The sequence below is a fragment of the Bufo bufo genome, chromosome 8 (assembly GCF_905171765.1).
Source record: "Bufo bufo chromosome 8, aBufBuf1.1, whole genome shotgun sequence".
NCBI lineage: Eukaryota > Metazoa > Chordata > Amphibia > Anura > Bufonidae > Bufo > Bufo bufo.
Window position 1 is genome coordinate 138299963 of NC_053396.1, and position 23307 is coordinate 138323269.

Consider the following 23307-nt stretch of genomic DNA (forward strand, 5'->3'; position numbering starts at 1 on the left):
CCACACTATATATAGCTTGGGTGTGTCTAGCTTAGAGATTTTGGGAGAAGTAAGTGAAGTTAGTGGAGGAAGGGAAGAAGCAAGTTCATGGAGGAGAAAAACTGGCTAAACTCAACATGTAGCTGTTTTCCTTTCCTCTGGGCCCTGATCAAGCCTGGAGAAGACAACCACAGCAACCAAGCACCAGACAGTGAGTCTACGTATAAATATGCGGTAAGCCTAGTGAGGGTTACAGCTGAACCTAGCTTATGGACCTCATCAGCACAAGTGCCTGAGAGTAACTTTCTAAGTGCAGCCAGCCAGTCGCAGGGGCAACACGTGAGGTGCACGGTGGACCGATGAGGGGCCAAATAATATAACACACATTTCATCAGTTTACTCACGGTTAGCAGATAGCCTCCCTGGGCTGGCAGCACAGTGTTGAAATCCTCCGGGGCACGCTCTGTGGTAGGAAGCATCAGCCAAGATGGTGGTTGAGGTGCCCTTGATGTTAGGGGTGCTTAGGGTGCTTGTTGCGGCTGAGTCCCTTGATGTTTTTTGTCGTGACGCCAGTACCGTTAATGGTGGTACAACCATAGGTAGCAATAATGAGGTAGACAGTGGTAAGATGCAACTCACAACTTTTACTTTGGCTGTCTCTTGGTTGCAGCAGTACAATTATGCAGTCTCTAGATGGTACAGAGTTAATTCTGCAAATCCACTGTTTTAGGCTGGTTAGGTTTCTTGGTTTTGGAGCAGTGGGTTACTTCTATGTCAGTGGAACTTCTGGTGAGGTGGCCGCAGGCTATGGTATCCTTCACCTAAAATATCCCAAAGGTCCTTTATGCCTGGTTTACGGCTTTTATCCTTTGGATAAATTTGAATTTGTCCGTTTCTCTTCTGGACTAAGACTTCTTTTTAGAGCTGAAGTGCTGGATATGCACCTTTTCACTCTCTCAGAGTCAATATACACACTGATCTTCACACTGACCTGTGGTCTCAACTGAACCTGTAACTACTCTGAACTGACCTCTCTCACTAGGCCTGACCTGGATATATATAGGAACCGAACTTTATCCCTATCTACTGGTGGGATGTATAAATTACACCTAATAGGCCTGTTAACAGGGATTTTGGAGATACATAAATTCAAAGTTTTACCATACAGTACAATGCAATTGTTAAGATCAAAAAGTACTTTTAAGCAGTGCCCACACACACGTAGTGGGATGCTGCATAAGTGCCAGGACACGTATGGATAATTAGTGTGCAGAATTGTCCTTATCCACTACACAAGCCTTCCGGGACATAGTGGAAAAACCTAAACCTTTTTAGTGGAGCATCCTGCAAATAATGAAGCAGAAGTGTTTGCCTGCCACGAGGGAGATCGCCCTTATAGGAATGCTCAAAGTGAATAGATATCAGCATATTTAATACCAGGGTGCTATAGATTGAACTTAGGGCTATCACAAGAAGTCTTTCCTGTGAAGTGTCTACTTTAAAGAGACAACTCCTCAATTGACAATTGCCTAAAACTAACAAGTGGAATACAATTGTACCTTTTTCTGAGTCATCAGTTATGCCATACGAATGCACTTTGTTGATGGACTGTAACATCTGCCTTGAGACTATTGATTCAAGTAAACGTTGGAATTGTTCTATAACAACTGACTCCTCATTTCCACTACTAACCTCAACATTTTCACCTTATGGTGCTGGAGTCACGAACCAGGGGCCCAGCCACCAAAGCACCTTAAACACCAATTACAATCAAGGGCACCTCAACCAACATCTGGCTGGTGTTCACTGCAACAGAGAGTGCCCTGGAGGATTTTGTGCTGTCTTCCCATCCACTATACGCCAGACCAGGGAGGCATCTGCTAACCGTGAGTACATGAACTATTACACCCATCGGTCCACTGTGACCCTCACATGCAGGGTCGGCCTTAGGTGTCCAGGCGCCCTGTGCGAGCTAACCTTGTGGCGCCACTGCTTGTTGCTGGCATCATGGCATAGGCTGGCTGACTATCCAACCAAGTAGTTACCAGCCCACACACCCCAAAGGCCGGTGTAATGTCATACTTCCCTACTTCGTGAGATTTCCCTACCCTCGTCACTTCCGGTCGCACCGGACATGGCGTGAGGAGGTGTGCAGCGCCGCGCAGGCGCACAACGTCAGGTTAGGGAAGTTTCACAGCAGAGTGCGCATGCGCCAGGAGTCTCGCCGGCGGTTAGGGTAGGGAAAAACTATGGGCCAGTGCGCAGGCGCAGTGATCGGATGGATGTTCTCAGCTGAACACCGGCCGACACTGCGCATGCACCGGGAGCCTCACCAGCGGTTAGGGAAGGGAAAGATTACGTACGGGCCAGTGCTTTTTCCCTACCCTAACCGCTGGTGAGGCTCCCAGCGCATGCGCAGTGTCGGCCGGTGTCCTGCTGAGAACATCCATCCGATCACCGCACCTGTGCACTGGCCCATAATTTTTCCCTACCCTAACCGCCGACGAGGCTCCCAGCGCATGCGCACTCTGCTGTGAAATTTCCCTAACCCATCGTTGTGCGCAGTGCGCCCCCCCAATATAATAAACATTGGTGGCACAGTGCGCCCCCCCAACACCCCAGTATAATAAACATTGGTGGCGCAGTGCGCCCCCCCAACACCCCAGTATAATAAACATTGGTGGCGCAGTGCGCCCCCCCAACACCCCAGTATAATAAACATTGATGGCGCAGTGCGCCCCCCCAACACCCCAGTATAATAAACATTGGCGCAGTGCGCCCCCCCTCAATATAATAAACATTGGTGGCGCAGTGCGCCCCCCCTCAATATAATAAACATTGGTGGCGCAGTGCGCCCCCCCTCAATATAATAAACATTGGTGGCGCAGTGCGCCCCCCTCAATATAATAAACATTGGTGGCGCAGTGCGCCCCCCCTCAATATAATAAACATTGGTGGCGCAGTGCGCCTCCCCTCAATATAATAAACATTGGTGGCGCAGTGCACCCCCCCTCAATATAATAAACATTGGTGGCGCAGTGGGCAGTGCCAATGAGGGTTAAAAAATAAAAAAATAATTAACTCGCCTCCTCCAATTGATCGTCTTCTGTTCTTTCTTCATGACCTGTCAAAGGACCTGTGGTGACATCACTGTGCTCATCACATGATACATCACATGATCCATCACCATGGTAATGGGTCATGTGATGAGCTCAGTGACGCGATCAACTGGAGGAGGTGAGTTAATTTTTTAAAATTATTTTTTAACCCTCATTGGCACTTCCCACTGAGCCACCAACGTTTCTTATACTAGGGGGGGGGCGCACTGAGCCACCAATTATGTTTCTTATACTGGGGTGTTGGGGGGGGGGGGGGCGCACTGTGCCACCAACGTTTCTTATACAAATACAGGAGGCGGGTGCTGGAATCAAATAGCCGGCACCCGACCTCTGTGACAGGGAGCTGCGATCAGCGGCAGTTAACCCCTCAGGTACCGCACCTGAAGGGTTAACTCAACTGCAGCTGATCGCAGCTCCCTGTCACAGAGGTCGGGTGTCGGCTATTTGATTCCAGCACCCGCCTCCTGTATTTGTATTCAGGTCAGTTTTCTTCATTGGTGGCGCAGTGGCCACAGCCCCTCCCCTCCTCCTCCTGTCTCTCTTCTTATTGGCGGGGGCAGCAGGCAGGTCAGACAGGGGAGGGGGAGATGGAGGGGGCGCCCCGAGGGAGAACACAAGTACAGCCTCGCCTGCCGCAGATTACATTGCGAGCTGTCGGCCGCCCAGCTCCCCTGTTACTATGGCGCCCTGTGCGGCCGCACAGCCTGCACACCCCAAAGGCCGGCCCTGCTCACATGTTTCCCCCTCACGTGTTTCGCCTTATGTGAACTATATACCAACAAGATATAAACTCCTCTGCACCTTATAAGAATAAGCCCCACTTGCTTTATTGAAATACTTTAGTTTTTTTACACACTTTATTGTGCTGCAGAACTGTTTCAATCGCTTAAGACTGCGTGGACATATGATACAAGTCACTTGCTACAGAATCGCAGTCTCAAAAGTGGAAAAATTGCATGTTTCTGTGTTAATATCACTGTTGGCTGTCAGTGAATAGACTGTCGTTCTCGAACCTAAAATGGCTGCCGGAGGCCTTCTTGATTAATTTGCTGCGCCATTACCTTGAGTCATGCCCTGCTAGCGGCAGGAAAAAAATGAGTTACAGTCAGGTCCATAGATATTGGGACATCGACACAATTCTAAATTTTTTGGGTCCATACACCACCACAATGGATTTCAAATGAAACAAACAAGATGTGCTTTAACTGCAGACTGTCAGCTTTAATTTGAGGGTATTTACATCCAAATCAGGTGAACGGTGTAGGAATTACAACAGTTTGTATATGTGCCTCCCACTTGTTAAGGGACCAAAAGTAATGGGACAATTGGCTTCTCGGCTGTTCCATGGCCAAGTGTGTGTTATTCCCTCATTATCCCAATTACAGTGAGCAGATAAAAGGTCCAGAGTCAATTTTAAGTGTGCTATTTGCATTTGGAATCTGTTGCTGTCAACTCTCAAGATGATATCCAAAGAGTTGTCACTATCAGTGAAGCAAGCCATCATTAGGCTTAAAAAACAAAACAAACCCATCAGAGAGATAGCAAAAACATTAGGCCTGGCCAAAACAACTGTTTGGAACATTCTTAAAAAGAAGGAAAGCCCCGGTGAGCTCAGCGACACCAAAAGACCCGGAAGACCACGTAAAACAACTGTGGTGGATGACGAAGAATTCTTTCCCTGGTGAAGAAAACACCCTTCACAACAGTTGGCCAGATCAAGAACACTCTCCAGGAGGTAGGTGTATGTGTGTCAAAGTCAGCAATCAAGAGAAGACTTCACCAGAGTGAATACAGAGGGTTCACCACAAGATGTAAACCATTGGTGAGCCTCAAAAACAGGAAGGCCAGATTAGAGTTTGCCAAACGACATCTAAAAAAGCCTTCACAGTTCTGCAACAACATCCTATGGACAGATGAGACCAAGATCAACTTGTACCAGAGTAATGGGAAAAGAAGAGTATGGAGAAGGAAAGGAACTGCTCATGATCCTAAGCATACCACCTCATCAGTGAAGCCTGGTGGTGGTAGTGTCATGGCGTGGGCATGTATGACTGCCAATAGAACTGGTTCTCTTGTATGTATTGATGATGTGACTGCTGAGAAAAGCAGCAGGACGAATTCTGAAGTGTTTCGGGCAATGACCCAAAGTGTACTGCAAAAGCAACCAAAGAGTTTTTTAAAGGAAAGAAGTGGAATGTTATGCAATGGCCAAGTCAATCACCTGACCTGAATCCGATTGAGCATGCATTTCACTTGCTGAAGACAAAACTGAAGGGAAAATGTCCCAAGAACAAGCAGGAGCTGAAGACAGTTGCAGTAGAGGCCTGGCAGAGCATCACCAGGGATGAAACCCTGAGTCTGGTGATGTCTATGCGTTCCAGACTTCAGGCTGTAATTGACTGCAAAAGATTTGCAACCAAGTATTAAAAAGTGAAAGTTTGATTTATGATTATTATTCTGTCCCATTACTTTTGGTTCCTTAACAAGTGGGAGGCACATATGCAAACTGTTGAAATTCCTACACCGTTCACCTTATTTGGATGTAAATACCCTCAAATTAAAGCTGACAGTCTGCAGTTAAAGCACATCTTGTTCATTTCATTTCAAATCCATTGTGTTGGTGTATGGAGCCAAACATGTTAGAATTGTGTCGATGTCCCAATATTTATGGACCTGACTGTACATCCCCTCAAGAGCAGGGAAATTTACTGTGCCGCCCCTTATGCAGAACTATTCAAAATGTGCTTCCCACCTCCGTGGAATCTGTCTAACGATGCTGGCACCTCCCCTATGCAAAGCGGACCTGGGGGAGGGTCGCGCACCAGAGAAGCGTGACGTGCGTACGCACGCTGAGCACGTCAGTAGACGCTGAGTTGAAAGAGAGAGGCAGCATGGCTGAGAGAAGCAGCATTTCTGATGTGGCTGAGAAAGGTGCAGCGCAAGCACCGGAGGAAAACGCGGGCCTTACGCCTGAGGCCGCGATTAAGAGAGCGGAGACAGAAATCCTTACTGCTCCCCTGATAGTTGCTGGGCCGTCCTCAACTGCGGCCTGGAGCGAAGAGGAGCCGTAGGCCTGCATCCGGGAAACACAGACATTTACCCGAGCCGAGGAGATTCGCCCAGCTGCACCAGTGATTAGAAGTTTGACTGTCCCTGCGGCCATCGTGGATGGGGAGTCGATGTTAGCATGCGTCCACTCGTCAGCTCTACAGGTTAGTCACCTGCAATGGCGCTCGCTGCTAGCGCCTCTGTCATAGCTGAAAAGCCCGGTCTAGACCAAGCTACAGGTGGTTCTGCCTGGCCACCCTCATCTCATGCAGGCCTCTGGGCCAGTTTATCAGCTGAAATTAAGTCTGAAAGTCTCCCTAGAACAAAAACTCACTGAAAAAAGTGGCCTAAACGGGTGGAAATGCTCCAAACCCAGACACTGTAGCGTGTCTATAACCGGGGGAGCAATTCCTCCGCATGCGGTCCGCAGATAACGGCAATCCCCAGCAAAAATGCGTACAATGGAGGATCCCGGGGCGGACCGCATGCACCACAATGCACCGCATGCACCAAAATGATACATTGTGCAGATGAAAAAATATATACATACACTAATCACTGAAAAAAACTGACAATTCTAGCCAATTCCTCAGGCCGATGTTAAAAGCTGAGAACTTTGCCAATATCTTCCAGTCAGGAACATATCGGAGCCCCTCATGCACCACGTCACAGTGTATCAGCAAGCATGGGGTCCTACCACTCCAACTACCCGTGGCGTGTGAAGTCTCCCTAGAACCCATCAATGTTAAAAGTATAATGAGGACATCACCCGCAAATTAATGGAAGAGCCAATCCCAGTTCGGAAACGGGGTCAAGTCCTATCCTTCTGCAACATCCGGGGATTTGAATTTATTAGGGACCTTGAACATGGTCGTGATTACTACGTAAATCGCTGTTCTGTTAAACGCAAAGACTTGCCCAGCCATCTCCACAATCTTTATGCAAATTAGGTTGTCGAGTTCACCCCAGCAGAGGGCACCCGCGGTCCATATGTAACTGCCGTAACACGGCCAAGGCCGCAAGCAGAGTCCTGGGAACCTGCGGAGGACTCTGAGTCTGAAGGGGAAGGATCAGAACCCTTTGTTGCCCCAAGCGGCCGGACGCTAAATACGTCCCCCGTCTATTACCAAGCCAGAACCAATATGCCAATGGCCTGGCAGGGTCCAACATTCTGTAGCAACCTGCAATATCTACTAGAGATCCTGAACCTTGCCCTAAAAAGCAACTACGGCGTTCAAGATCGTGCCAGAACCAATATCCACAAGAGATCCTACCTGGGACTGTGTACAGCTTCTGTGGCAGCTTAATGTACAGCAATGTCAGGAGACTAATGCTCTTTTGTCAACTGGAAGGTCAAGTGAGCAACCCCATAGGGAAGTTACCCCTTCAACCGCACCAGGATCCGCAGTTATGATTGTTCTAGCTACAAAGACAATTCCGGAGACACACGAAATTGGGCTGGAGCCCATTGTTATCAAAGAAAAGAGGAACTCTCTGTTTTTGACGAAATCAGGAGGAAACTACATCTTCCAATTGTGCCTATGAAGCGCCTTGTTGAGGAAGTAACAGGAGATTCATCCCCTGATTCTTGGGACTCTGGAAGCCTTGCACAAACAGATGTACCCAGCTCTCCAGACCCCTATGACTAAGTAAGCCGGTTGGCCATTACTAAAAATGGAGCAGGAGCATTGTTAAGGGAGGAGTTCTGTTTCATTGTTTTTGAGCTCCCTCTCCTTGGTCACAAGGACTCCCATAGAAAGACTCCACCAATCAGACGATGTCCCAGTTAATGAAAAAAGAAGTTACAGCCAGCTCACCTTCCGATCCTGTTGACGGTGCACGGGGCGGACTCAAGCCAGTCCAGCGATAGGTAGATGAAGTAGAAAAATGCTCCAGAACCAAAGGACGTTTATACAAAATCCCGATCTTTATTGAATTCTTCACCAAAATACAGGTACAGACAGCGACAGTGGCACGGGGACCCACTGCTCCCCACGATCTACGCGTTTCGAACGGTGTCGTTCTTACTCATGATCTGAGGTGTCTGGCGTTCACCCGGCTGAAATAAGGCCCAACCTTGAGTCATCCGCCCATAAGGAGGAGTCTCAGAAAACCAGGGTGAGTCAAAAATCAGTTAGGTGGACGCGAGACACCTGTGCAAACAAGTTCGCCCGTGACATAAAACATTTCCATACCTGAAGTGCTACAACATATAAGACTATATATAATATAATACAATAATAAAACTTAGCGAAATGTATTATTCTACTCCAAGACAAAGAAAAAACCATATAGTACCTACAGACATATATACATATAATTCATGATCTAACAGTCCAGCAGAATGTAAATGCACTGAGGTTGTTACACACACATATATACGCATGCAGTTCTTTTCCTCCGATACGCCTTCCCTGTGACACATATCATCTGTATTCTCATAATGAACAACCTCAGTGCATTTACATTCTGCTGGACTGTTAGATCATGAATTACACTGCGTGCAGAATTATTAGGCAAATGAGTATTTTGACCACATCATCCTCTTTATGCATGTTGTCTTACTCCAAGCTGTATAGGCTCGAAAGCCCACTACCAATTAAGCATATTAGGTGATGTGCATCTCTGTAATGAGAAGGGGTGTGGTCTAATGACATCAACACCCTATATTAGGTGTGCATAATTATTAGGCAACTTCCTTTCCTTTGGCAAAATGGGTCAAAAGAAGGACTTGACAGGCTCAGAAAAGTCAAAAATAGTGAGATATCTTGCAGAGGGATGCAGCACTCTTAAAATTGCAAAGCTTCTGAAGCGTGATCATCGAACAATCAAGCGTTTCATTCAAAATAGTCAACAGGGTCGCAAGAAGCGTGTGGAAAAACCAAGGCGCAAAATAACTGCCCATGAACTGAGAAAAGTCAAGCGTGCAGCTGCCAAGATGCCACTTGCCACCAGTTTGACCATATTTCAGAGCTGCAACATCACTGGAGTGCCCAAAAGCACAAGGTGTGCAATACTCAGAGACATGGCCAAGGTAAGAAAGGCTGAAAGACGACCACCATTGAACAAGACACACAAGCTGAAACCTCAAGACTGGGCCAAGAAATATCTCAAGACTGATTTTTCTAAGGTTTTATGGACTGATAAAAGGAGAGTGAGTCTTGATGGGCCAGATGGATGGGCCCGTGGCTGGATTGGTAAAGGGCAGAGAGCTCCAGTCCGACTCAGACACCAGCAAGGTGGAGGTGGAGTACTGGTTTGGGCTGGTATCATCAAAGATGAGCTTGTGGGGCCTTTTCGGGTTGAGGATGGAGTCAAGCTCAACTCCCAGTCCTACTGCCAGTTTCTGCAAGACACCTTCTTCAAGCAGTGGTACAGGAAGAAGTCTGCATCCTTCAAGAAAAACATGATTTTCATGCAGGACAATGCTCCATCACACGCGTCCAAGTACTCCACAGCGTGGCTGGCAAGAAAGGGTATAAAAGAAGAAAATCTAATGACATGGCCTCCTTGTTCACCTGATCTGAACCCCATTGAGAACCTGTGGTCCATCATCAAATGTGAGATTTACAAGGAGGGAAAACAGTACACCTCTCTGAACAGTGTCTGGGAGGCTGTGGTTGCTGCTGCACGCAATGTTGATGGTGAACAGATCAAAACACTGACAGAATCCATGGATGGCAGGCTTTTGAGTGTCCTTGCAAAGAAAGGTGGCTATATTGGTCACTGATTTGTTTTTGTTTTGTTTTTGAATGTCAGAAATGTATATTTGTGAATGTTGAGATGTTATCTTGGTTTCACTGGTAAAAATAAATAATTAAAATGGGTATATATTTGTTTTTTGTTAAGTTGCCTAATAATTATGCACAGTAATAGTCACCTGCACACACAGATATCCCCCTAAAATAGCTAAAACTAAAAACAAACTAAAAACTACTTCCAAAAATATTCAGCTTTGATATTAATGAGTTTTTTGGGTTCATTGAGAACATGGTTGTTGTTCAATAATAAAATTAATCCTCAAAAATACAACTTGCCTAATAATTCTGCACTCCCTGTATATGTATATATGTCTGTAGGTACTATATGGTTTTTTCTTTGTCTTGGAGTAGAATAATACATTTCGCTAAGTTTTATTATTGTATTATATTATATATAGTCTTATATGTTGTAGCACTTCAGGTATGGAAATGTTTTATGTCACGGGCGAACTTGTTTGCACAGGTGTCTCGCGTCCACCTAACTGATTTTTGACTCACCCTGGTTTTCTGAGACTCCTCCTTATGGGCGGATGACTCAAGGTTGGGCCTTATTTCAGCCGGGTGAACGCCAGACACCTCAGATCATGAGTAAGAACGACACCGTTCGAAACGCGTAGATCGTGGGGAGCAGTGGGTCCCCGTGCCACTGTCGCTGTCTGTACCTGTATTTTGGTGAAGAATTCAATAAAGATCGGGATTTTGTATAAACGTCCTTTGGTGCTGGAGCATTTTTCTACTTCATCTACCGATGTCCCAGTTAAACACTTGCGCCATTTGCCCCTTTTTATCCCCTTCTCAGGTTGTCTGAGACTTTAACTTGCAACGTTCAAGAAATGTACCCAGAATTACTTTTCTGTGCCTTATCCTATGCAACGCACAGCCTCTTAAATTAGAGACTTTTGCACTTTAACCCTATTGAATTACAAAATTGTTTATTACCCAAAATCAGGATTGGACTTTGTCACAAGACTGTGTCATGGACTGCATTGCCCCAAATGTGAGATCACCGCCCATTTTATCCCCATCAAGCACCAAAGATTACAAAAGAAAAGATTAAGAAAGAAAAATTGATATATTTATGTGATAAATTGCCTATTCTGTATTGTTGTGCATAACCCTTTATTATAGGAGGTTCTCGAAGTGTCATGATAGTACATTGCAATGAACATATGTATATTTGTGTATGGCGCGTACTTGGTGTATTTCAGGGGATGGCGTAGAGATCCATAGCTTCGGTCACTGCAAACGTCGAGGACGACTTATCTTTTAGCAGTGGGGTATGCAACATCCCACATTTGTGTGAAAAGGCACACTTAAAACATCTGTGTATTTATTTAATGTACTGAATGTATGGTATTTCACATTATCAGTCTGGCATTGTCATTTCACCAATTCGCCCCTAGGTGGTGCTGGCACAACACTGTATATAGCTTGGGTGTGTCTAGCTTAGAGGTTTGGGGAGTAGTAAGTGAAGTTAGTGGAGGAAGTGAAGAAGCAAGTTCATGGAGGAGAAAAACAGGCTAAACTCAATGTAGCTGTTTTGCTTTCCTAAAGCCTGGAGAAGACAACCACAGCAACCAAGCACCAGACAGTGAGTCTATGTATAAATATGCAGTAAGCCTAGTGAGGGTTACAGCTGAACCTAGCTTTTGGACCTCATCAGCACAAGTGCTTGAGAGCAACTTTCAAAGTGCCAGGACATGTATGGATAATTAGTGCGCTGAATTGTCCTTATCCACTACACAAGCCTTCCGGGACATAGTGGAAAAACCTAATCCTTTTTAGTGGATCATCCTGCAAATAATGAAGCAGAAGTGTTTACCAGCCACGAGGGAGATCGCCCTTATAGGATAGCTCAAAGTGAATAGATATCAGCATATTAAATACAAGGGTGCTATAGATTCAACTTGGGGCTATCACAAGAAGTCTTTCCTGTGAAGTGTCTACTTTAAAGAGACAACTCCTCAATTGACAATTGCCTAAAACTGATAAGTGGAATACAATTGTACCTTTTTCTGAGTCATCACTTACTTATGCCATACGAATGCACTTTGTTGATGGACTGTAACGTTTGCCTTGAGACTATAGATTCAAGTAAACATTGGAATTGTTCTATAACAACTGACTCCTCATAATTTCCACTACTAAATTCAACATTTGCACCTCATGGTGCTGTGTCACGAACCAGGGGCCCAGCCACCAAAGCACCTTAAACACCAATTACCATGAAGGGCACCTCAACCAACATCTGGCTGGTGTTCCCTGCAACAGAGAGTGCCCTGGAGGATTTTGTGCTGTTTTCCCATCCACTGTACGCCAAACCAGGGAGGCATCTGCTAACCGTGAGTACATGAACTATTACACCCATCGGTCCACCGTGAGCCTCACGTGTTTCCCCTGTGGTTTGGTAGGTTGCACAACCGCGTAAGACTAAGGGAACCCCAACTACCACCAAGCAGGAGCCCCATCAGAGTGTCCTCAAAAGGAAGAAAGAGTGTGCCCTGCTGTCACTACACGGCTGTAACGGGGTGCCGAAGGCACACTCGGTCTCCCATCAGCCACAGACCTGCTGCTTAGCTTCGGGAGCGAGGATCTGTGTTTGACCTCGTTCCCAGGGCGGCTTTGCTAGCTGGGAGGCTCCCTGCTCCTAGGTCTGCCTTGAGCACCGAGCTGATCCCTCAGTGCTCGACTGGTCGGTCTGTCGGTCATGTGACGCTGGCCACGTCACATGACCCTCACTCCCGACTCTAAATACAGGCAGCCTGCTGGCCACAGGTTGCCTGTTAAATTAGGTTCCTGGCAGTTGTTGGATACCTGTGTACTTGATCCTGTTCCCTGACGATCCTTTGCCTGCTCCTCCTGTACTGCGCATCCCTCCTGGTATATTGACCTCGGCTTCCACCTGACTATTCTTTGCGTACTCCTTTGGTACTTCTCGACTCTCCTGGTATTTATGACCCCAGCTTCTCCTGACCTTTCTTTGCTTATCCCTCTGTACTGCGTTGTCCTCTTGGTTTTGACCCGGTCCGTTCACTATCCGTTATTTGTCTTGTCTGTCCTTCCCACACGTATACTAAGTTAGGGACTGTCGTCCAGTTGTCCCCTGTCATCAGGACTCGTGAGGCAAGTAGGCAGGGCCAGGGGTGAGGGTGGAGCGCAGTGGTCACTGTGATCCGTGTGTACAACTATCATTGCCATGCGTACCACTACCACTCCCATCCTCCACTTTATTCTCCTGGGCTTGCTGCAATCACGTGATGAACATTACCACATTTGATCTGGTGGCACAGGCCTTTTATATTTCATACATAGTATGCTACAAGATGGAAACCCAAGGACTGTGAGATTTTCCTGACAAAAGAGTGTAATTACCATGCAACGGTCTAAGTTACCCTTCTCTAAACAAGATTTCTAGATCTTGTCCAGGAAATAGTAAAGTATTAGGTTATGTTCAAGTGAACAATATGGGGTAAGTACATGTTTTAACGCAGTATAATTTGATATTTTAAATTATATTTCACTCTTCTCCCATACATTTTATAAGAAAAATAAGACCACTCAAAATAAAAGACTAATTGATTATTTTATAGAATATTTATAGCATAACCATGTATTAATGCCCGTTTCTTGGTACTGTATATATTGGTGTATTAGGCTAAGAGCCTAATCCATGGTGCTTCATGAAATATACAGTCTCCTTTACACAAGGTCAAGAGGATTCCATTACATAACTTCCTTTCCTCTGTTCACACTTAGTGTACATTGACTTAATGTGTATGCTCCACTGCAGTAATGGATAGTGGTTGCATGGAAGTAAAACTCCATTGTCAGCAGGAAACAAAAATAAATAGAAATACTTATGCATCTTTCAGCATATCTCCAGTGATCTATTTAAAAAAAAAAAAACTCATAGGATTTACCCTGGTCCATAAATTCAGGCTTCTAATTAAAAAAATGCAACACTATCATGTTTGGTACCTTGTTCACTTGCAGGTACACCACATTCAATTCAATATGGGGTGGGATAGTAGCAAACATGAAATACTGCTGCCCTTTACTTCCCTGCTGATGTCAGCAGCAGGAGCAGATAGAGGGAAAGAGTGATAGATAGAGAAATAGCTAAAGTAACTTGAATTACCCAAAGATGGAATTGGAATCTATCTGTCTCTATCGTGAGATCTTGGTAGTAAATAAAGTCATGTGATTACAGCAGCCTTGGCACCGATTTTTATCAGTGTGTATAAGTATACTCAGAGGGAGATGTAAGGCAAGCGAAATGTGAGTTAGCAATTTTGTAGAAACAGTGACCATGACTATGCTGCAGCTCTACTTTATCTGTAACATGGCAGACAATGACAACACCCTCCTGTTAGTGAACTAGGAAGGAGAGGTCTGAAGCAGAAACACCTGAGCTTTGAAGGTTCATAAAGGTGCCATACATAAGAATCTAAGAGCACTATGGAGTGTTTATATATATTTTTAAAAAGAGGTACACATGGCGCCTTTTTAAGTTGAATTTAGGTGCATCTTGGCTGCGGCCTCGACTTTAACCACTTCCAGACTGGGCCATTTACCCCCTTCCTGACCAAACCTAATTTTGCAAATCTGACATGTCTCACTTTATGTGGTAATAACTTTGCAACGCTTTTGCTTATCCAAGTCATTCGCAGATTTTTTTCTCGTGACACATTGTACTTCATGATGGTCAAAACTTTGAGTCAATATATTTCACCTTTACTTATGAAAAAATCCCAAATTGACAAAAAAATTAGAAAAATTAGCAATTTTCTAAATTTCTATTTCTCTACTTTTAAAACAGAAAGTGATACCTCATAACACATTTATTTCTTAACATTCGCCATATGTCTACTTTATGTTGGCATCATTTTGTAAATGTCATATTTTTTTTTTTTTGGAAGTTAGAAGGCTTAGAATTTTAGAAGCAATTGTTAAAAATTTAAAGAAATTTCCAAAACCTACTTTTTAAGGACCAGTTCAGTTCTGAAGTCACTTTGTGGGGCTTACATAATAAGCCCTAAATGACCCCATTTTAGAAATGACACCCCTTAAACTATTCAAAACTGGTTTTAGAAACTTTCTTAACCCTTTAGGTATTCCACAGGAATTAAAGCAAAATAGAGGTGACATTTAAAAAATGTCACTTTTTTTGCAGATTTTCCATTTTAATATTTTTTTTCCTGGAACACATAAAGGGTTAACAACAAAACAAACCTCAATATTTATTACCTTGATTCTGCAGTTTGCAGAAATACCCCATATGTGATTGTATACTGCTGTTTGGGCACACAACAGGGCACAGAAGGCAAGGAACGCCATATGGTTTTTAAAGGGCAGATTTTGCTGGAATGGTATTTGGGCAACATGTTGCATTTGAAGAGACCCTGAGGTAACCCCACAGTGAAAACCCAAAAAAATTGACCACATTTTGTAAACAACACCACCCAAGGAATTTTTAAGTGGTGTAGCAAACACTTCACTCAACAGCTGTTTCATATAATTTTTAATACTTGGCTGTGAAAATGAAAAATTACATTATTTTTTTAGATAACAGGAGAATACCCCCCCCCCCCAATTTGCTACCCACTTTCTCCTGAATACAGTAACACCCCAAATGTGGTCATAAACTGTTATTTGGGGATACGCCAGGGCTCAGAAGGGAAGGAGCGGCATCTGGATTTTCTAACATGGAATTTTCTGTCATGGTTTTTAAGAGCAATAACTTTTTTTTTATTTTTGTTGAATGAGCTGCGTGAGGGCTTATTTTGTGTAAGACAAGCTGTAGTTTTTATTGCCACCATTTTGGGGTACATTTGGCTTTCTGGTTGCTTTTTGTCTCATTCAATATATATATTTTTATTTTTACGTTTTGCACAATAAAAACCGTTTTAGTAAAAAAAATTATGTTTTTGTGTTGCCATTTTATTAAAGCCATTTTTCTGGCTATAGTCTTGTGTGAGGGCTTGTTTTTTGCGAGACGATGTGATGTTTTTTTGCTACCATTTTGGGGTACATATGACTTTTTGATTTGATATCATGTTTTTTGTGAGGTTACTGAAAAAAACTGTTTTGGCATAATCTTTATTATTTTTTTTTTACACCATTCACTTGATGGGGTAGATCATGTGATATTTTTGTAGAGCCAATTGTTATGGACGCGGTCATACCAAATACGTCTACTTTTCATTAATTTTTTTTACAATTTACACAAAAAGAGCATTTTTAGAAAAAAAATCATGTCTTGTGTTGCAATTTTCTAAAGCTATATTTATTTTATTTTTATGGCTATGGTCTTGTGTGAGGGCTAATTTTTGCAGGATGAGGTGACATTTTTATTGCTACCATTTTGGGGTACATTTGGGGGTGACTTTTTGATTGATTAACATTATGTTTTTTGGGAGGTGAGCTCACAAAAAATCTGTTTTGGCGCAATGTTTACTTTTTTTTTTACGGGATTCATATGATGGGGTAGATCATATGATATTATTATAGAGCCGGTTGTTGCAGACACGGTGATACCAAATATGTCTATTTAATTTTTTTCTTCAATTATTTTTTTACATTTTTAAAATAACGGATTTGGGGGGAATTTTTTTTTTTAAATGTAAAACTTTTTAAAAGAATTTTTAAAAACACTTTTTTAAATCAAATTTTTTATTTTATTTTACACTTTGTGTCCCCCATAAGGTCATACAAGACCTCTGGGGGACATTTAACTTCATATTTTTTTTTTCCACTATTGATTTCTCCTGTAACTGGGGCTGACATAATAGCCCCAGTTACAGGGGAAATACACCCCCCAGAGAGGCTGTACAGCAGTATACTCCACTGTACAGCCTCTGTGCAGGGCTGATCGTGGTCTATGGAAGACCGGACAGCTCCTGCACTCCCCCGGCCCTGGGGGTCACATGACCACCGAGTCGGGACAGGAAGTGGAATAGCGCTTCCTGATCTGTATACACAGTGCTCGTTGACGCTGTGTATACAGCAATCTAGAAGGCAGGGACACCCAGGAATGGTCTCTGCCTTCTCCCTGGGGTTCCCTGCTGTCACCGACAGCAGGCCCCCCGCTCGGCAGCTGCACGATTAGCGTGCAGCTGCGATCTCTGAATGGCCGTTCCAGAACATCAGTTCAGAGATAAACCAACCACCCAAGGACTTTTATAGTCAATAGGCGGTCGGGAAGTGGTTAAAGAGGACCTTTCACCTGTATAAACTATATGAACTGAGTATGCTGCCATATAGAGTGGCGCCCGGGGATCTCACTGCACTTACTATTATCCCCGGGCGCCGCTCCATTCTCCCGTTATAGGCTCCGGTACCTTTGCTTCTTAAGTTATAGTAGGCGGGTCTTCCCTTGTCCTGTGGGCGTCTCCTTCTCCTAGGCTGTAGCGCTGGCCAATCGCAGCGCACAGCTCACAGCCTGGGAGGTTTTTTTCTCCCAGGCTGTGAGCTGTGCGCTGCGATTGGCCAGAGCTGCAGCCTAGGAGAAGGAGACGCCCACAGGACAAGGGAAGACCCGCCTACTATAACTTAAGAAGCAAAGGTACCGGAGCCTATAACGGGAGAACGGAGCAGCGCCCGGGGATAATAGTAAGTGCAGTGAGATCCCCGGGCGCCGCTCTACATGGCAGCATACTCAGTTCATATAGTTTATACAGGTGAAAGGTCCTCTTTAAGCATCCGCTCCGCGATCCTCAGCACTGCCTCCCATACACTGCCTAAGATGTATGGGAGGCAGAGAGGACGCAGCCGCTGGCTGGTTTTCGGCAACATTTTGGCGTGGCTGTCTGCATCTAATATCCACTTAAAACATCCCCTTAACCCCTTAAGGACACAGCCCTATTTCACCTTAAGGACCAGGCCATTTTTTGCAAATCTGACCAATGTCACTTTAAGTGCTGATAACTTTAAAACGCTTTGACTTACCCAGGCCGTTCTGAGATTGTTTTTTCGTCACGTATTGTACGTCATGACACTGCTAAAATTGGGTCAAAAAAGTTAATTTTTTTGCATAAAAAAATACCAAATTTACCAAAAATTTAGAAAAATTTGCAAATTTCAAAGTTTCAGTTTCTCTACTTCTGTAATACATAGTAATACCCCCAAAAATTGTGATGACTTTACATTCCCCATATGTCTACTTCATGTTTGTATCATTTTGGGAATGATATTTTATTTTTTGGGGATGTTACATAGCTTTTGAAGTTTAGAAGCAAATTTTTTAAATTTTTCAGAAATTTTCCAAATCCCACTTTTTATGGACCAGTTCAGGTTTGAAGTCACTTTGTGAGGCTTACATAACAGAAACTATCCAAAAATGACCCCATTCTAGAAACTACACCCCTCAAGGTATTCAAAACTGATTTTACAAACTTTGTTAACCTTTTAGGTCTTCCACAAGACTTCATGGCAAATGGACATAAAATTTAAGAATTTTGATTTTTTGGAAAATTTTCCAATATAATCAATTTTTTCCAGGAAAAAAACAAGGGTTAATTGCCAAACAAAACTCAATATGTAGTTTGCAGAAACATCCTATATGTGGTCGTAAACTACTGTTTGGCCAAACGGGAGGACATAGAAGGAGGGGAACGCCATATGGTTTTTGCAAGGCAGATTTTGCAGGACTGGTTTTGTTTATACCATGTCCCATTTCAAGCCCCCCCTTGCACCCCTAGAATAGAAATTTAAAAAAAGTGACTCCATCTAAGAAAGTACATCCCTCAAGGTATTCAAAACTGGGTTTACAAACTTTGTTAACCCTTTAGGTGTTCCACAAGAGTTAATGGCAGATGGAGAAACAATTTTGGAATTTCTATTTTTTGGAAAATTTTCCATTTTAACCCTTACTTTATTACTGGAAAAAATGGGTTAACAGCCAAACAAAACTCAATATGGGTTGCCCTGATTCTGTAGTTTGCAGAAACACCCCATATGTGGTCGTAAACTACTATTTGGCTAAACGGCAGGACATAGAAGAAGGGGAACGCCATATGGTTTTTGGAAGGCAGATTTTGCTGGGCTGGTTTATTTACACCATGTACCCTTTCAAGCCCCCTGATGCACCCCTAGAGTAGAAACTCCATAAAAGTGACCCCATCTAGGAAACTACGGGATAAGGTGGTTGTTGTTTTGGAACTATTTTAGGGGTAAATATGATTTTTGGTTGCTCTATATTACACTTTTTTGAGGCAAGGTAACAAAAAATGAAAATTCAAAAATTGTTTCTACATTCGCTATTTAGTTTTGTGGAACACCGAAAGGGTTAACAACGTTTGTAAAGTAACTTTTGAATACCTTGAGGGGTGTAGTTTCTTAGATGGGGTCACTTTTTTGGAGTTTCTAGTCTAGGCTACATCAGGGGGGGCTTCAAATGGGACATGGTGTCAAAACAACCAGTCCATCAAAATCTGCCTTCCAGAAACCATATGGCATTCCCTTCGTTCTATGCCCTGCCGTGTGGCTATATAGCCATTTACGACCACATATGGGGTGTTCCTGCAAACTACAGAATCAGGGCAATAAATATTTAGTTTTGTTTGGCTGTTAACCCTTGCTTTATTACCGGAAAAAAAGGATTCAAATGGAAATTTTGCCCAAAAATGGGTGTTTTGGCACCGTTTTTATTTTATATTTTTAACGCTGTTCATCCGAGGGGTTTGGTCAAATGTTATTTTTATAGGGCAGATTCTTACGGACGCGGTGATACCTAATATGTCTACATTTTAGAATTTATTTAGATTTTACACTATATTATCATTTTAGGAACCCAAAAAAATTATTTTAGTATCTCCATAGCCTGGGAGCTAAATATTTTTTTTTTTAGTTGGGCGACTATCTAATGTAGGGGCTCATTTTTTTGCGGGATGAGATGGCGGTTTTATTGGCACTAATTGGGGGTGCATATGACATTTTGATCGCTCGCTATTGCAGCACGCCAGACCTGCAGGGTATAGCGACAGTGAGGTCACGGTTATGGGCAATCGAGGGTTACTCACTTTTTGGAGGAGAACCCTGGGCAGGCATGCGGCAGTGAATGAGAGGTAGACACAAGTTCCTCTGGGGCACACTCTGTATGGAGAGACCTGGCCTGATGTTGGGTGAGGTGCCCTGGATGTTGCAGGTATTTTGAGTGCCTGAGGCAAGGTCCCTTTAAGAATCGTGACGCCAGTGCCTGTAACGGTGGCAGACCGATTTGCAGGAGGATTAATGGAGTACACAGGTGGTAAACCAAACGTTGCTTTACTTTAGGAAACAGTCCAACTTTATACAGACAGTTGCAGTAGGTGATAATGATGCAGTTCTTTATAGTACAAATGCACAGCAGGTTTCAATCTTGCAAGATACTTGGAGGGTATACAGTTAATGCTTTGCAGTACAATGCTGCTCTATCCCCACAGCTATTCTAGCTGGCTGGATCCCAAGGCCCGGATGCCTAATTGCTGGCTTGAATCCTTGGTATATGAATTCCTTCCTCCAGTATTGGCACTTGCTTTAACTATTACAGTACCTCAGCTTATGAGCTGGATTCTCTGCTGGATTAAATAGATGACTGCAGGTTTCTCCCAGGAGGTGCACTCCTACTACTGGGGTGTCTCTACTGAGCTAAGCTTAGCCTCAGGAGCTTCAGGTTACCTAGGTGTCGCTTCTAGTTCCCTGGAATACACTGCCTCTTCCCTGTCCGGGCCTACCTATATATACTTAGGGCTCTCTAGCTCCCTCTAATGTCTAGGAGGCTAAACTACACCCTAACAGGCCTGACACCCAGAAAACACAGGGAAATGCATAATTAAACATCACATTAATGCAAAAGACATGTTAACCCTTGTGTAGTGCCCACCTTTACCTAGTGGGACACTACACTATTACACTTTTTGTGATGTTAGGTGACAAAAAAAGGCTTTTTTTTTTTACACTTTTTTTTTTTTAACGCTGTTTATCCGGGGGGTTGGGTTAAATGTTATTTTTATAGAGAAGGGGGGCTGGGGGGGGGGCAAGTGGCAGGGGGGTCTAGGGTCTGAAAGCTGAAACAAAAAAAAAGTTTAGATAAAAGTGTTTTTTTTTTTTTTTCTAACTAACTTTTCCCTTCTATCCCTGCCTAACGGTGCCTCTCCCTCACTGACCCTAACCTACCTGGAGGGCGATGGGTGCAGGAGGGTGATGGATGCTGATTAGGGGGGACTCAGGAGCGAGGCGAGGACGATGCTGCAGGGTGCTCGTGCAGAACAGGAAGAGGAAGGGAGAGAGGAGCGCAGGAAGTTTGAATCTCACGCCTCTCTCCCCTGCACCAATCAGCACCCTGGACAGCAGGCATCAGCACCATGGCCAGCACCGCCTCTCCAAATCTTCGTACTGCGATTGGTGGTGTGTAATCACGCCACCGATCGCAGTCTTTTTACGGTTCATCGGGTCACCGGAGACCCGAATGGACCGGAAACGCAGCAAACCGCAGGTCTGAATTGACCTGCGGTTTTCTGCGATCGCCGATACGGGGGGGGGGGGGGTCAAATGACTCCCCCCGGCGTTGTTACAGGATGCCCGCTGAAGGATTTCAGCGGTTATCCTGTTCCGATTAACCCCCGCGGCGCGGCAATCGCATTTTAAAGCCATGACGTACCGGTACGTCATGTGTCCTTAAGGACTCGGGAAACATGCCATACCGGTACGTCATGTGTCCTTAAGGGGTTAAGAGATGAGTGAAAGACCTGCAAGCATCTATTGGCTAATACGGATTGTGTGATGTTGCCATATTTGTATTTTTTTGAGATATCTCAAGAACCTTACGTCCTAGAGAGCCGAGCTTTTCTAAAAACCTGATGTACCTATGTGCCAAATTTGGTGCGCATCGGTTCAGTCATTTGGCCATGCATAACGAACAGACAGACAGAAATTAATTAAGAGATGACCATAGTAATGACCTCCTGTATGTGCTAGTCTTTGCCTTTTTAGATTTTATTGTATTATTAGGCTACAATAAAGGGTTTAACATTAAAAGTAATATGTGTCCTGTGCCACATGTAGTTTATAGGAGGTTATGTTCCAACTTAAATGGGTTCTTCGTGTTCAGAGCTGAACCCAGACATATCTCCTTCTTCACCCAGGCAGCCCCTGTGAGATGAGCGGATGCTCTCCCTTGCCCTGTGCTGCGGTGACATTGCCCTAGCCCGTTGCAGCTCTAAAGCCAGCCCATTAGTGCCGGTGACATCATCGGCAACACTGCTAGGCGGAAGCCTCCGCCTAGACATCTAAAAATGTAAATAAAAAAGCCTTTGCCCTTGCGATACAGTGCAGGGTAAGGGAGAGCATTGGATCATTTCATGCTCCAATGCTCATCTCAGAAGGACTCCCTGGGTGAAATCGGGGATATGTCCAGGTTCAGCTCTGAACCTGGACAACCCCTTTAAGGGTATGCCCACATGGCACATCCTGTTACATGACGCTAAGCAACACTCAACAGCCAAAAACCACATGATTTTGCATTCTTTTCCTTCTCCGATCATACAATCCTATCCTCTTTCTTTGCTTGTTTTTTACTGTACTGTATGTACTTTTAGTACTTTTTTGGGCTTCTTGTGAGATATAATTGCATTTGTGACATGTATCCACTTGAGAGTCCATTTTCTGCTTTTATGTGTTAAAATTAACAAAAATAAGCCTATGAAAATGGGCGCTGCAAGGACAAGACACTGCACGCAAGTTACATTTACTTGTCTGAAATAATGCTTGACTAATGACTATCTATCATTGACCATGATCTACAATAGGTTATTCTTAAAGACTAACTAAACTTTTAGGAATCTTTTTTTTTTTATGTTCCAAATGCTGGAAAAATCATGTTCTAATATAATTCATTAATCCCTAAGTGACCACCAGTATGCCTTTACGGCAGTCCCGTGCAGCAGAGAGCGGGGACATGGCAGTAACATGTTAGCCCTGCTCCTGCTCTAACGGCAGGAGCACCCATCTGGGCCATTTAACCCCTTACATGCCACGGGCAATGGCAACCGGGGAATGTAAGTGGTTATAGAGGGAGCGGACTGCCTATGTCTCCCACTGATGCCCCTAAGCTGAGGCCTAGTGTAGGCCCCAGGTAGTATTGAGCAAATCCAAGGTCGATTTGGTCAGATACTTTGATTTTAATGCCATTTCCGTACAGCATTAAAAATGTATTGGATTCGTGCAAGACTTGGGCAAATTACTACTGTAGTCATATCTGCAAATTTAGAAACAATTTTAAATAGGATAAAATCTGAAGTGGGCTTTGGTACCGAGGTACCAGCCCGTACTAGCCTATATGGCGCAGCCTGCTGATGAATGTCAGAATATCACTGACATTAAAATACAATGCACCATAGAATAGTGCAATGTATTTTATAAGT

At 44.1% G+C, this 23307-nt stretch overlaps 1 long non-coding RNA gene across 1 annotated transcript; it reads right to left on the minus strand.

The window, feature by feature from the left end:
- Positions 1-1402: 1402 nt before the first annotated feature.
- LOC120978229 lies at positions 1403-11972 on the minus strand. Its single transcript, XR_005774036.1, has 3 exons — positions 11935-11972; positions 5772-5775; positions 1403-1514 (listed from the first exon to the last, which is right to left on the minus strand). It is a non-coding gene; the product is annotated as an uncharacterized LOC120978229 (long non-coding RNA).
- Positions 11973-23307: the final 11335 nt, after the last annotated feature.